The following is a 13,446-nucleotide window of genomic DNA, read 5'->3' as shown; positions in this document are numbered from 1 at the left end:
TCATTGGATAAACATATGGATGATAATGGAATAGTTTAGGTTAGATGTACTTCAGATTGGTTTCACAGGTCGGCGCAACATCGAGCGCCGAAGGGCCTGTACTGCCCTGTAATGTTCTATGTTCTAAATGCAACAATACCTGGACAATATCCGGGCTTGGGCTGACAAGTGAAAAGTAAGATTCATGCCACACAAATGCCAGGCTATGACCATCACCAATAAGAGACATTCTAACCAGTGCCTCTTGACATTCAATGGTGTTACCATTACTGAATCCCCCACTATCAATATCTTGGGAGGGGAGCATTGACAAGAAACTCAACTGAACTCATCACACAAACACAATAACTACCAGAGCAGGTCAGAGGCAAAGAATACTATGGCGAGTAATTTACCTCCTGACTCCCTAAAGCCTGTCCACCATATACGTGGCACAAGTCAGGAGTGTGATGGAATACTCCCCACTCACCTGGATGGGTGTAGCTCCAACAACACTCAAGAAACATGACACAATCAAGGACAAAGTTGCCCGACTGATTGGCACCACATCCACAAACATTCACTCCCCCCACCACTGATGCTCAGTAGCAGCAGTGTGTACTATCTACACGGTGCACTGCAGAAATTCACCAAAGATCCTCAGACAGCACTTTCCAAACCCATGACCATTTCCACCTAGAAGGACAAGAGCAACAGATAGATGGGAACACCACCACCAAGATCCCCTCCAAGCCACTCATTATCCTGACTTAGAAATACATCGTTGTTCCTTCACTGTCACTGGTTCAAAATCCTGGAATTCCCTCCCTAATGGCATTGTGGGTCTACTTAGAGCAAATGGACTGCAGCGGTTCAAGAAGGCAGCTCACTGCCACCTTCTCAAGGGGTAACTAGGGATCGGCAATAAGTGCTGACCCAGGCAGCAATGCACACATTCCACAAATGAATAAAGAAACAGCCACTCCCTCTACCACTAATGATCAGTAGCAGCGGTGTGTCCTATCTACAAGATGCACTGCAGGAATTCACCAAAGATCCTTAAACAGCACCTTCCAAACTGACAACAATTTAAACCTAGAATGATAAGATCTGCAAATTCATAGAAAAATCATCATCTGCAAGTTCCTCTCCAAGCCACTCACCATCCTGATTTGGAAATGTATCTCCATTACTTTAGTGTCGCTGGGTCAACATCCTGGAAATCCCTCCCTGATGGCATTGTGGGTCTACCCACAGCTTCAGGAGACAACCTTCCACTGTGGCATTGTGGATTTTTTATTGTTTTCGTTAACCATACTTAAGTTATTCTCTGAGAATGCCATTTAACATTAAATTAACATTAAATCTATAATGAAATCTATGATTAAATTAGGCTGTTTCACCTCCAAAGAACTTGCCTCAGATTAATGCAAACTGACTTCATTTAGGATGATTTCAGTCATCATAGAGGAGATTTTCACTCATCACTGTGTATTTCTGAAATTGGAGATGTATTCAAAAGCATTTACATTTTGCAAATTATAGAGTTGGTTCTACAGTTGACCATGTGGAATCTCGATGCATGCCAAATATTTCTGCAGGAGTTCTGGTCCCTCAAGGTTGCTATGCTTCTCTGAATTAACCGAGCAAAGTAACCAGACACTACAGATATTCAACTTCCAATGAAATGTTCGTGCAGGATTTCTTTCCTTTTAATAAAGGCTGCTGAAGGAAGAGATGAATTTAAACAGAAAATTATCAAAATGTTCTGTGAAATTAAACATTATCTGGGCTTAAGAGGTTAGACGAACAAATACCCTTTGTCACCTTGATTATAATCCCAAACAAAGCTAAAATAGATTGTACCTTTTATCAATGGTGAGACGTCATTTAATGAGAGAGTTTTTAAACTTTAATTGCCTTCCTGTGCAATTCCAAACCACACACTTAGGACACCAAAGTAATGGTTCAGCATTATTTTTGTTCACTGCTTTCCAAGTCTTAATGTGGTTGAGCTGAATGGTTTTGTAGCACAGTTCTACAACATTACATCTGCTGTGCTTACCTGAACCGGAATTATCCTATCGCTAAAATATATTCACCAATCTGTGGAACGTTTAGATAGTCAGCCTAAAGGCACATTGAGTAACAATCCATGATCTGGTATAATGTTTCTTTGCCGTTTCTGGGGGGTATGATGTCACTTGCACAGGTGCAATTCTTCAGGAATTTATTTATGTCGGAAGCATTAGCAGTAATCTACCTATTCTTCTATCCATTCATCAAACAGCATGCTTGTTTTGCACACGTATCTAAATGCAGATAGGAATGATCCACCTTTGTTACATTGACATAACATAAGAAGTGGATAAAGAGTGAAAATTTGGATGGGTGTTTGTGCTTTCACCGAGATCATTGCTTGAATGTGTGGCTGTTCAAACTGTATAAATGTTTGCAACTGGGAAGCAAAGCACTCACCAAGTGGATGCAATGCATGAAGCATGTGATTCCCTAAACAGTTGCAGCAACAAGACCCATCGATTGCAAACATGATCACTGCAGATGATGGTTGTGGATCTGAACCCCAGGATGGTGTGCTTGCTTGAGTTGGGTGAGGAACAATTGCTTCCATGCCTTTCTGATCAAACTTTTCCAGAAAGAAACAGAATATGTAACAATATAATTCATATGGAATACTTGCTTTTGTTTCTGAATGTTCTTTCAATGCATTGATGACTGAAACACAGATGTTTATAGAGACTTTTCAACACAAATGGAACTGACTGCAGATTCATCTTCAAGCATCTGCTTTCATTTTTTTCTGGTTTTTGACCTTCTGGGAATTTTGTCATTTTGCCCTGCTCTTCTTTTCATTCTGTTCCCTGGAATTTGGCGAAGTGTGAGTGGGTTTTTGGGATCATGGTATGCTCTTAATGTTCAGAGATTTTAAAATTCATACTATTGTACAGTTGAAACATTGAAATTAATTCTGACCCCCCAAGACTCCAAGAGGCACAAAATAATTCTAACCAATTCAACCTCAAAGAATATAAGCCTAGCATATCCGTTGCCTTAATTGGCTCGGATTGTGTGGCTACAACAACAAGTTGCATTTCCAGGTCCTTTAAGATGTGGTAAGTAAGTTCACAGAAACAATATCAAACAGAAATCACCAGTGAATCATATTTGCAGCTGTTAGGACAAACAACCAAGCCTTGATGATGAAAAGGTAATAGAATATGCCTTGGTGGGCACAGTAATAAACGAAAGCAAACAAAACCAACCCTCTTTGACAAAATCCATAACGGACAGTAGTACAGAGAGGATTTGTTCTGTAAATTTTGTCTTTTTGTTTAATCTTTGGGCATTCTGAATTAGATTTCAAATTACATATCAATGTTTATGATCTTGGGTTTCATATCATCAAGTAACTACATATAGTCACTCTAAGCTCAGTGCATTGCAGTCCTGAGCCCAGCCCAATACATCTGCCTCTTGACACACACATCTTTGTGCACTAGTTTCATCTGATCTGTAATCTGTGATTAAAACAATGCCTTCCATTTATTATATGGCTTTAACACAAAATGTTGCAAATATCAAAATTTGACTGAACCATGGAAGGAGATATGAAGGTGATCGAAAGCTCAGTCAGTGATCTAGTTAGTTCCATGAGGAGAAAGTGTTGGAGAAATGATTGAAAGCACTGGCCATGCTGTTGAAGCTGCGGAATATCTCTCCTTTAAACTTCAAACCTTTGTTTTGCAATTATTTGATAATAGCGCTCTGGCAACGAATGTTCAAATATTCAGCCCAGTTGCAAGATATGTACTTAGGGACTCAGTGGGTTTGGTGCTGGATTCTGGAGAATAGCCAAAGAAGTGATCAGTTCAGAATCATTTTTGAAACACACCCTGATCCTAACTAGAATCACAGGGCTTCACATGTTATTGCACAAAATAAACACATTTTCCCTTCTCCTAATCTTTTATTATTTTGCAAATCATTGACCTCATATCATGGTTTGTGATCCAATCGGTCAGTCATGATGCATGTCTTTAATTGTTTTTAACAGAGAATCATGGGAAACTTTGAGCACAGGAGGAGGCCATTCAGCCTGTCATGTCTGTGTTGGCTCTGTGAAGGAGCAATTCACTGAGTGTTGAATCCTTGCTATTTTCCCATTTCTGAACATTCTTTGTCCTGAGATAATAATCTAAATCCCTTTTGAATGCTTTTATTGAATTCACCTTCAGCACACTTTCGGACAGTGCATTCCAAATCCTTCTTGCGTAAGAAAAGCTTTTCCTCATGATGTCATTGCTTACCAGAAATTTATGCCTTCTGGTTCTCAACCGCTCCTGATATTCTCCTCTTCAAGTTTTGAGTAAAATCCTTGTTTTGTTTGTATGTTTTTATTAACAAAGACTAGGACACTGTATGCTTAATTAACCACTTTGTTAACCTTCAATAATTTATACACATATACTCCCAGAATCCTCTGTTCATGCACTACTTCAAAATATCATTGATATTACCTATTCATGTGTTTTCTACTTCTCTGCATGAAACTTCGTAGACCATTTATCCACTCATTCCACTAAACTGTCATTTTTGGAGTTGCTCAGCTTTCTTTCCATAAGACCATAAGATAAAGGAACATAATTAGGCTATTTGGCCCATCAAGTCTGCTGTGCCATTCAATCATGGCTGCTATGTTTCTCTACCCCATCCTCCTGTCTTCTCCGTGTAACCCTTGATCCCTTTACCAATCAAAAACCTCTCTGTCTCTGTCTTAAATACACACAATGATTTGGCCTCCACAGCCTTCTGTGACAATGAGTTCCACAGATTCACCACCTTCTGGCTGACACAATTTCTCTTCAACTTCATTCTGAAGGCTGTCCCTTCACTCTGAGGCTGTGCCCTAGTGTCCTAGTCTCTCCTACTAGTACAAACAGCTTCTCCACATCCACTCGATCCAGGCCTGCCAGTATTCTGTAAGTTTCAATCAGATCCCCCTCAAACATCTAAACTCCATCGAGTACAGACCCAGAGTCCTCAACCACTCCTCATGTGATAAGCCCTTCACCCCCAAGATCATTCTTGTAAACATCTATAATGTGGATTTCAGAATTGCACACAATACTCTAAGCGTGGCCTAACCAATCTTTTACACAGCTCCAGCATCACCTCCCTGCTCTGATATTCTATGTATCAGCTAATAAAAGTAAGTATCCCATATGCCTTCTTAACCACTTTATCCATGTGTCCTCGTAACTTAACAGACTGGTGTACATGCACACCAAGGGTCCTCTGATCCTCAGTGCTTCCCAGGATCCCACTGTTCATGTATTCTCTTGCCTTGTTTGTTCTGCCTGAGTGAATCACCTCCTGTTTATCCGAATGAATTCCATTTGCCACTGATCAGCCCCATCTGACCAGCTCATCTATATCCTTCTGAAATCTAAGGTGGTCCTCACTATCTACCACTCCACCAATTTTGTATCATCTGCCATCTAGTGATCATATACTCACCTGGAGAGGAATGTGTTGTTCTTGATTGACAGCCCAGTTGCCTTGCTGCACAGCCATCACCAGAGGGTTGTCCCATATTCTCTTTGTGCATGAATGTCATGCCGTCACCAGTCTGAGCTTCCTTCTGTTCCTTTGACATGTGCCACTCTGATCATTGATCACTCTTTGAGTAACCTCAGCTGCTTGCATATTCTTGGAAATTTTGTGGTCTCCACATATTTGTTTTTGTGTTTCTAACTGGTTCTCTTTGTCCACTGTGCAGTTTTGATAGTTCTCTGTCTGCTCACTCATCATGTATCTGTTACATTCCCCTCTGTTTTTGAAGAAGACTATCCCATATCTCAGAATGGTTAGACAACTGGTTGCTGGTAATCCCTCTCCAGTGGTGTCATGTGAAAAGGTAGCAATGCAATGTTAAAATCTCGTTCAGTCTCAAAACATCATGATCCTTAATTTGCTCCTGTGCGCCGTATATTCCGCTAGGCTGTTCGAACAAGGATAGTGGGATGATGTTGTGATATCGGTCACTCCCCAGTTAGCACACATGAAACAGTTTGCCTGTGAATGGCAGTCCACTATCAGTTACTATACATTCTGGGACACTGTATACGCTGAAAATAGCAGTCATTGTGTCAGCGATGGTTACATTTGTTGTTTTGCTAAGCCATCCAACAGTGGGAAATTTGGAGGAATAATCATTCAAATGGATGTAATCTTAACCATTATGAACAAGGTGTTTGCCAGGAACAAAAACAAAGTTGCTGGAAGTTGCCAGCAGGTCTGGCAGCATCTGTGAAGGAAAAAACAGAGTTAACTTTTCGGGTCCGGTGACCCTTCCTCAGAACTTCCTGATCCCTAATAGTAGCAGGTGCGACATATTAAAATAATGAGGAGATTGCATTCATTAAACAGGTTGTATTATTGTTGAGCTTGTTCCTGAGAAGGTGCTGAGGATGTTCCGAGGAAAGGTCACCAGACCCTAAACTTTAACTCTGTTTTTTCAGCAACTTTGTTTTTGTTCCTGATTTACAGCATCCGCAGTTCTTACGGTTTTTATTAAGGTGTTTGCCATGTTCACCCACAGAAGCTCCTTTTGGGTTGGTACATTTGACATGTCTCACATGCATTGACAGGTCGTTGAATATCCTGATTGATCCTGGCCAACAACAGATTGACACATTAGCGTTGTATGTTCAACACCTATCTGTTCATGTTCTAACATGTTCATGATATCCTGGTATAATGCTTTAGGTATTAAGTCTTGTTTGCACTTGAAAATGATTTGTCATGTGAGACCAAATTCATCTCTGCATAGCCAAAATGGAGGCACCTTCTCAGGAACATGCTCAACAATAATGCAACCTGTTCAATGAATGCAATCTCCTTACTGTTTTAATATGTAACACCTGCTATTATTAGGGATCAGGAAAGTGATTTAAATGTTTGAGGTTTTTAACTCACTTTTTGCTGCCAGCTGGCCCATCAATTGATTGCTGTTTAACAGCACAGTAAAAGTGTCTAACCTGTGCAGTGTTTGCTGCTATTGAAGAAACCAATGGGGGAGGAATGAGTTGAAGTTGAATCTCTGCACAGATGCATGTGTGCTAACTTGGTAGGCAGTTATTGAAAAGTTGTCCAGTACAGAAGAGACCTATCTCAACCAGTCCCACTTTCCAGCTCTTGGCCCATAGCCGTGAAAGGTTGTGAGTTTTCCCGCCTCTACCCTTCTCCCCCCAGGCAGTGCAATCCAGATTCCCACCGTCTTCTGGGTGGAAACATTTTTCCTCAAATCCCCCTCGATTTACATGATACTCAGTTTCTAATTCCAAGGGTTAATTGCCCATTGGTAAATACCATTAACATATTCTCATCTCTAAGCATGACTTGAAATGCTTAATTAATAGGAAAAAAGTACTTTCTCAAAGATTTGAAGGAAATCTAAAATTTCTTTGATATTTTGGGAAAAAAAGTTAGTCAGTAATTATAAACAATAAATAATTAGGGATGAAATGACATGCACCATACATTCAGAGAATTGGAAAGGATGAATAGCTACTTTCTGCACTGTCAAATTTCAGGAATTTTTACTTGTGTCACTTATAAAAATGATCATGGGACTCTGCTTCTGCCAGTTTCTGGTCACACGTTCCATATCCCAACAACATTCTGCAGATAGAACATTCTCCCAATCTCTTATTTTGGTGGCATTCTTAACCTGTGGCCACTTTGGATAAAGAGTTGCACAAACATTAATGAAAAAACTTCCATCAGGTGATTTTTGTTGATGAGCTTGTTTAAAAGCAGCATATGTTTGGAGGGTGAATGATAGCCAAAGGACTGAAGGAAGGTGAGATTATAAATTTGAGGCTGGCAGACATGTGAAAGCAAACAGAAATGGGATTAGTTCATGAACAAACACAGAAGCAGAGACACATGTTGGAGTTGTGTGACGCTAGCACAAAGCTGAATGTGAATTTGAACATTTTCTGTAGTTGACAGCAGCAAGCGATCAGCTATCTAAACTCTGGCCATGTAATATAGTTTCGGGCAATTCTGGTGGGTGGTTACTCCGTTACCATAAATGATTATAGGGTTTACAGTTGTGTGGTTCTTTAATGCTGAGATCTGTGGTGTTGTATTACTGGTCTGCATTACCTGCATGGTATGTGGCTAATTGGTGTGTTCAAAAGCAATAAAAGATTATTCGGAACCCATTAGACAATGTCAACAGAGACAGGTGAAAACTATAGCTCCAGTATATGGTGTGATTTAGGAGGTGGCACTGCGAAAGTGCTACAAGCAACAAAGGGATTCTGGTGAAAAGATTTAGAGCCTTTGAATTGGGGGGGAACGTGTGGAAACAACGTTAGTGAGCCAATGTTACATGGTTCAGAGAGGTCACTGAGAGTGCAGGAACTGTCACGATTTCCTAGCATTCAAGCTTGATACTAACAGCACTTGAAGTGTCTAAAAGAGATAAGGGAGGTAATGAGAGAAGCCTGAGTTTAGGTAACTTGATATTAAGAGTGAGGCGATATTCACATGGAACACCACGAAGGGGGTGTGTGTGTGTGTGTGTGTGTGTGTGTGTGTGTGTGTGACATTCGAAACTTGGGTAGTCTTCAAAGAAGGTCTTAAAAATAGATAAATTTCCACAATTTCATGACTTTTGTATCCCGCAACCTGAGATTTCTACTTGCACTGAAACAGTAGCAGTAACATTGCTGACGAAAGGAAGGCTGCTTTTATATAGCACCTTACTGCATCTTTCAGAAACAGCACTTTACATAGATCCCCTTTGAATACAGATTCTATTGCTATATATGGACAAATGTGACAACCAAAATGTACACAGCAAGCTCACACAATGAAATGTGTTCAGTAGTTTTTGAATGTAATGTAAATCTGACATAGGACAGTACAGCACAGGAACAGGTCCCTTGGACCACCATGTCTGTGGTGACCATGATGCCATTTTAAACTAATCCCATTTGTCTGCATTTTTTCCCTCTATTCCCTGCCTTATCATGTGTCTGTCTAAATGCCTGTTAAAAGTTGACATCACAGCTGCTTCTACCACTCCCCCTGGCATTGGTTTAGTTCAGTTGGCTGGACAGTTGGTTTGCGGAGCAGTGTGATGCCAACTGCATGGGTTCAATCCCCACATTAGCTGAGGTTACCATGAAGGATTCTCTTTCTCACCCTTTTCCCTTGCCTGAGGTGTGCTGGCCCTGTGGTTAAATCATTATCAATTGTCTCTGTCTGATTTTGATTTTGATTGATTTATTGTTACATGTACCTAAGTACAGTGCAAAGCTGTGTTTACGAGCAGTACAGGCGGGTTATAGTAAGTAAGGACATACAATCATAGGGTGAAAAAAGAAACTTGACAGAGGCATACATGTTACACCATACAGGATGTGTGCGAGACAAGATCAACATTATTTAAAGTTAGGGAGTCCATTCATCAGTCTAATAATGGTAGGGAAGAAGCTGTTCCTGAACCTGCTGGTGTGTCTGTACAAGCTTCTGTATCTTCTGCCTGATGGAACAGCATTACCAGGGTGCGAAGGGTCTTTGATGAGTTGGCAGCCTTTCCACGGCAAGGAGAGGTAAATGGAGTCCATGGATGGGAGGTTGGCTTCCGTGATGGTCTGGGCTGTGCACACCACCTTCTGTAGTTTCTTACAGTCCTGGGCAGAGCAGTTGCCACACCAGGCCATTATGCACCCAGACAGTATGCTTTCAGTGGTGCATCTGTTGGTGAGGGACCTTATGGACATTCCAAATTTCCTGTGCCGCCTGAGGAAGAAGAGGCGTTGTTGTGCCTTCTTGGCCATTGGATCTACGTGGGAAGTCCAGGACAGGTTGTTGGTTATCGTCACTCTGAGGAACTTGATGTTCTTCACCCTCTCAACCTCAGTTCCATTGATATAGATGGTGGGGTGGCAGGAGGGTGCATGTTCTCCTTCCTTCTTTCTGAAGTCAATAATCAGTTCTTCAGTTTTGCTGATTTTCAGAGAGAAGTTGTTTTCATTGCACCACGCCTTTTATCTCCTTTCTGTATTCTCACTCGTCATTGTTTGATATCTGTCCTACCACAGTGGTGTCGTCAGCAAACTTGTAGATGGTATTCATTTGGAATTTGACTACACAGTTGTGGGTGTACAGGGAGTACAGGAGGGGGCTGAGAATGCATTCTTGAGGAGTCTCCAGTGTTGAGTGTTAATGTGGAGGGGGTGCAGTTACCTATCCTCACTGCAGCCTATGGGTCAGAAAGCTGGGGATCCAGTCACAGAGGATGGATCCAAGACCAAGACCACGCAGTTTTGAGATCAGTCTGGAGGGGATAATGGTATTGAAGGCGGAGCTGTAGTCAACGAGCAGGAGTCTCATGTAGGTCAAAAATTACACAACACCAGGTTATTATCCAGATGTTCCAGGGATGAATGCAGGGCTATGAATATGGCGTCCACTGTGGGTCTGTTATGTTGGTAGGCAAATTGTAGAGGGTTGAGTGGGGGACTTCAGTTGATGTGTGCCATGACCAGACTCTCAAAGCATTTCATGATTACGGAGGTCAGAGGCACTAGGCAGTAGTCATTAAGGCACATTGCATTTGCTCTCTCACATCTCACACCTTAAACCTATGCCCCCGACTATTTGAGATTTCCATCCAGGGAAAAAGACTTCAACTATCCACCTCTTATGATTTGACATATTTCGTCCCTCAGCCTCTGACGCTCTAGTGAAGACAACCAAGCGTGTCCAACCTCTCCTTCCAGTTAATATACTCCAACCCTAAACTCATCATTAAACCCATGGATAAAGGGGGCATAGTAGTGGTATGGTGCACTGGCCTTTATATCGCTGAGGCCAGGCACCAACTCTCTGACACCTCCTCCTACCGCCCCCTTGATCATGACCCCACCCCTGATCACCAAACCATCGTCTCTCAGATCATTCATAACCTCATCACCCCAGGTGACCTCCCACCCACAGCCTCCAACCTCATCGTTCCCCAACCCCGCACCACCCATTTCTATCTCCTTCCCAAAATCCATAAACCCGACTGACCAGCCGACCCATTGTCTCGACCTGCTCTTTCTCCCCTGAACTCTTTTTTCCACTTTGATTCTGTTTTGTCCCCTGAGTCCAGCAACTCCCCACCTATGGCCAGGACACCACCCATGCCCTCCATCTCCTCCAAATCTTCCAATTCCCGGACCCCAACACCTCATCTTCACTATGGACGTCCAGTCCCTATATACTTGCATTCCCCAAGCAGATGGTCTAAAAGTCTTCCACTTCTTTGTCTCCCGCAGGCCCGACCAGTCCCCCTCCACTGACACCCTTATCCGCTTAACCAAACTTGTCTTTACCCTGCACTCCTTTAACTTTCCCACTTCCTACAAACAAAGGGGGTGGCCATAGGTACCCACATGGGCCCAAGCTATGCCTGCCTCTTTGTAGGTTACGTGGAACAATCCCTCTTCCGCAGCTACACTGGCCTCATCCCCCACCTCTTCCTCCGTTACATCGATGACTGTATCGGCGCCGCCTCGTGCTCCCATGAGGAGCTCGAACAGTTCATCAACTTTACTAACACCTTTCACCCCAACCTCAAATTCACCTGGACCATATCCAATCCCTCCCTCTCCTTCCTGGACCCCTCTGTCTCCATCTCTGGTGACTGCCTCAAAACTGACGTCTATTTCAAGCCCACCGACTCCCACAGCTACCTAGACTACACCTCTTCTCACCCACCTTCCTGCAAGAATGCGATCCTCTACTCCCAATTCCTCCGCCTCCGCCGTATCTGCACCCAAGATGGAGCATTCCACTCCCAGACATCCCAGATGTCTCCCTATTTCAAGGGTCCCAACCTCCCCCCATCAGTGTTTGAAAATGCCCTCTACCACATCTCTTGCATTCCCCCACAAAAACAAAGACAGAATCCCCCTTGTCCTCAAGTATCACCCCACTAACCTCTGCAGCCAACGCATCATTCTCCACGACTTCCGCCACTTGCAATCTGACCCCACAACTAAAGATATATTTTCCTCCCCACCCCATCTGCCTTCCAGTGGGACCGCTCTCTCCATGACTCCCTCGTCCGCTCCACACTCCCCACTAGCCCCATCACCCGTGGCACCTTTCCCTGCAATCTCAGGAAGTGCCACACCTGCCCCTACACCTGGCCCCTCACCTCCATCCAAGGCACAAAACAAACCTGTCACATCAGACAGATGTTCACCTGCATGTCCGTCAATGTGGTATACTGCATCCACTGCTCTCGATGTGGCTGCCTCTATATCGGTCAGACCAAGTGTAGACTCTAGCCCTCTTGAAATGAATGCTAACATTGTATTTGTCTTTGCCTTCCTAACTACCAACAAACCTGGACATTAACCTTAAGGAGAATCCTGAACTAGGACTCCTAAGTCCATTTTTGCTTTAGAGGCTGAGACAGTAGCTCAGTGGTTAGCTCAGCAGTTAGCACTGCTGCCTTACAGCGCCAGGCACCTGGGTTCAATTCCATCCTCAGGTGACTGTCTGTGTGGAGTTTGCACATTCTCCCCGTGTCTGTGTGCGTTTCCTCTGGCTGCCCCGGTTTCCTCCCACAGTCCAAAAATGTGCAGGCTAGGTGGACCGGTGATGTCACATTGTCCATAGTGTTCAGGGATGTGTAGATTAGGTGGCTTATAGGGGAATGGGTCTGGGTGGGATCCTCTGTGGGTAGGTGTGAACTTGTTGGGCTGAAGGGCCTGTTTCCACACTGTAGGGATTCTATGATGATTTCTATGATCCTATAATTTCCTGGATTATCCCTGTTGCCCTTCTTAAACAAAAGAACAACATTGGCTATTCTATATTCTTCTGGGACCTTGCCTGTGGCTAAAGAGGGTTCAAAGATCTCTATCAAGGCCCCAGCAATCTCCTCCCTTGCTTCCCTCAGTATCTTGGGATAGATCCCATCAAGCCCTGGGGACATATGCTTTTCAAGACACCCATACCTCCTCCTTTATAATATTGACATGCCTCAGAATATCAACATACCCCTCCCCAATGTTACCATCACCCCCATCCTCTTTGGTGAATATCTCCTCTGGCTTCATGTATAAATTCCCCCATTTGATCTTGACTGGATCTACCCTTTTCCTAATTTCTCTCTTGCTCCTAATACGTATATATTAAATATCTTGGGATTCTCCATAAGATAGCAGTGGAATAGGGTTTCTGAGCTCCGTCTGCTTTACTTTTTGTTTCTTTTCTTTTTCTTCTCTCTCCTCTCTCATTTGCTGTCTTTATTTTCTCTTTTCCTTTTTAATTTGTTTTACTTGCTGCTGGGTGAAGCGCTCATTCACGGCGACTGCGTCGGTGGCAAGTAGGCCCAGCAGCACAGACCCCAGTGGGCCCGGCAGCACA

General features: G+C 43.1%; 1 protein-coding gene across 1 annotated transcript in view; it reads left to right on the top strand.

Annotated features, from left to right (window-relative positions):
• The window catches only part of LOC125484695 (histone-lysine N-methyltransferase MECOM-like), a 438,400-nt gene that overhangs the window by 424,603 nt on the left and 351 nt on the right, over positions 1-13,446 (top strand). The gene's annotated exons all lie outside the window — the stretch shown is intronic.

The sequence above is a fragment of the Rhincodon typus genome, chromosome 13 (genome assembly GCF_021869965.1).
Source record: "Rhincodon typus isolate 14 chromosome 13, sRhiTyp1.1, whole genome shotgun sequence".
In the NCBI taxonomy this organism is placed as follows: domain Eukaryota; kingdom Metazoa; phylum Chordata; class Chondrichthyes; order Orectolobiformes; family Rhincodontidae; genus Rhincodon; species Rhincodon typus.
This window is presented reverse-complemented; position numbering and strand designations above follow the sequence as displayed.